Below are 2,578 nucleotides of genomic sequence, written 5' to 3' on the forward strand. Positions count from 1 at the left end.
TTTTCGCTCGCCGCTTTAGTCTATATAAATAAAATCATATCCGTATGAGACCAGTAAAGTCTCTGAAATTGTGTCATTTCGTTTGTATAAGTACCTGACCCTGGATTTCAGGTTGGATCCCCCGCCTACGCTCGAAACTGGGGTTCTATTCCAGAATGTACAGAGCCTCGGCAATTCTGTTCATGTGCAAGGGGGAATTTGAAGTAGACAGGGATGGTAGAGAGAATTTGGAACGAGGAGGAAGGCGAGCCAGGGTAATCCGTGCAAGTGTGTGAACCGTGGTGCGAAGGTCGCTTAGTGGTTAGCGCACCTGCCTAGTAAGCAGGAGACATTCCCTGCCTTGGCACAAATTTTCACTCGCCGCATCAGTCTATATGCATAGAAAGGGCTTCACAAATTCAGGAATCCAACAACGCATTAGTCGACCTCTGGCCCTTATGAAAACAATTATTCGGCTAGCACTATTGACAAAGTTGCTGTATGTCCTCCTGAGAGATATCTTGCCAAGTCGAATTGGCACATTAGATCGTCAAAGTTGGCTTATGGGAATAGATGGTCCAATTCTACGACATTGTGCGTCCTGAGAAGGACTTTTTTGGTTGTTTGCTCTGCAGTCTATGACCGGGAGGCCTTTTCGTGCAGTTCGGTCTCATCCTGTTGTTGTTACTCATTTAGCACCACCCAGGAGGCATGTCTGAAGTCAAGAAAACCACCTTGGCGAACTGCTCGACATCTTGAAGCCTGCGACTTTAACATCAACGAAGTATGGAGAAGTCAGTTGGAAGAGTCGTCAGTGGTCAACGGTCATCTGGTTGAAAAGCATCCCATGCGAGTTCCAGGTTTCACACTCCACAGACGCCAGTGGAGTACCATCACCCGCATCAGAACAGGACAAGAGAACTCCGGATGTCTAAAGCACAAATGGGGATGGGCAACATCTTCAGATTGTGTCTATGAAGCTGCGCTGCAAACAATTAATCACATTGTTGGTGAATGCCCGAAATGAGCCTTTGGGGGATCAATAAATGACATCCACCATGCATCACCTGAAGGGCTCAACTGGGTCAACAGATTGGACTTAGAAATCTAAGAACTTGTATAATGTGTAGATAATTTAGCATAATACTTTGAGCATTTGCTTCTGTACAAGTATTTTGCTTTGTCATTTCTTACACTGTATACTCTTAAATTTATGTATTTGATCCAAGCTCTGTATCATCATACGATAAATAAATAATCGTCAAAATCTCGAGCTGTTTGGAGTGGCCTGTCCATTATCCTCCAAATGTTCTCAGCTGGGAAGAGATCGGGCGACTTCGCTAGCCTAGGCAGGGTTTGGCAAGCGCTAAGACAAGCAGTAGAAATTCTCGCCATGAGCGGGGAACGGGGGGGGGGGGGGGGGGGGACGCATTGTCTGGCTGAAATGGAAGACCGAGATAGCCTGCCATGAAGCGCACCAAAGCGGGGCATAGATGAATCGTCGACGTGTCACGAATGAAAAGAAACGTCACCCCAGATCATCATCTCTGGTGGTTGTCTGGCGGTCAGGTCGGCATCCCACTGCTGTGCGGGGCGTCTCTAGAGAAGTCTTTGCTGGCGATTGGGACTCATTTCCAATCTGGATTCAACACTGAAGACAGTTCTACTGCATATGAAACTTCCTGGCAAATTAAAACTCTGTGCGCCGACCGAGACTCGAACTCGGGACCTTTGCCTTTCGCGGGCAAGTGCTCTACCAACTGAGCTACCGAAGCACGACTCACGCCCGGCCCTCACAGCTTTACTTCTGCCAGTATCTCGTCTCCTACATTCCAAACTTTACAGAAGCTCTCCTGCGAACCATGCAGAACTAGCACTCCTGAAAGAAAGGATATTGCGGAGACATGGCTTAGCCACAGCCTGGGGGATGTTTCCAGAATGAGATTTTCACTCTGCAGCGGAGTGGGCGCTGATATGAAACTTCCTGGCAGATTAAAACTGTGTGCGCCGACCGAGACTCGAACTCGGGACCTTTGCCTTTCGCAATACCCTTTCTTTCAGGAGTGATAGTTCTGCATGGTTCGCAGGAGAGCTCCTGTAAAGTTTGGAAGGTAGGAGACGAGATACTGGCAGAAGTAAAGCTGTGAGGGCCGGGCGTGAGTCGTGCTTCGGTAGCTCAGATGGTTGAGCACTTGCCCGCGAAAGGCAAAGGTCCCGAGTTCGAGTCGGCGCACACAGGAAGTTTCATATCAGCGCACACTCGGCTGCAGAGTGAAAAACTCATTCTGGAGTTCTACTGCAGTCAATGAGGTTTCAGGCTGAAGATGTGTCTGCAGACGCCCAAAACAGCAGTGGGATACCAACCTGTCACCTGCCATACGGCCTGACACCCAGGAGTGATGGTCTGAGGTGCCATTTCCTTTCTTAGCAAGACCGCTTTGTTTGTCATCCTCGGCGACACTACAACCAGTTTTGTTGCCCCTAATGGCAAGTAATACTGGGCTTATTTTTCAGCAAGGTAACGCCTACCCGCACATGGCGAGAGTTTCTACTACTTCTCATCGTGCTTGGCAAGCTCTACCGTAGCCACCAAGTTCGC

The 2,578-nt window shown here is 48.8% G+C and overlaps 1 non-coding gene across 1 annotated transcript; it reads right to left on the reverse strand.

Annotated features, from left to right (window-relative positions):
• Positions 1–1,680: 1,680 nt before the first annotated feature.
• Positions 1,681–1,754, reverse strand: Trnas-cga (transfer RNA serine (anticodon CGA)). Its single transcript has one exon. It is a non-coding gene; the product is annotated as a tRNA-Ser (tRNA).
• Between the last annotated feature and the right edge of the window lie 824 nt (positions 1,755–2,578).

This window comes from Schistocerca nitens, chromosome 6, assembly GCF_023898315.1.
Source record: "Schistocerca nitens isolate TAMUIC-IGC-003100 chromosome 6, iqSchNite1.1, whole genome shotgun sequence".
In the NCBI taxonomy this organism is placed as follows: Eukaryota; Metazoa; Arthropoda; class Insecta; order Orthoptera; family Acrididae; genus Schistocerca; species Schistocerca nitens.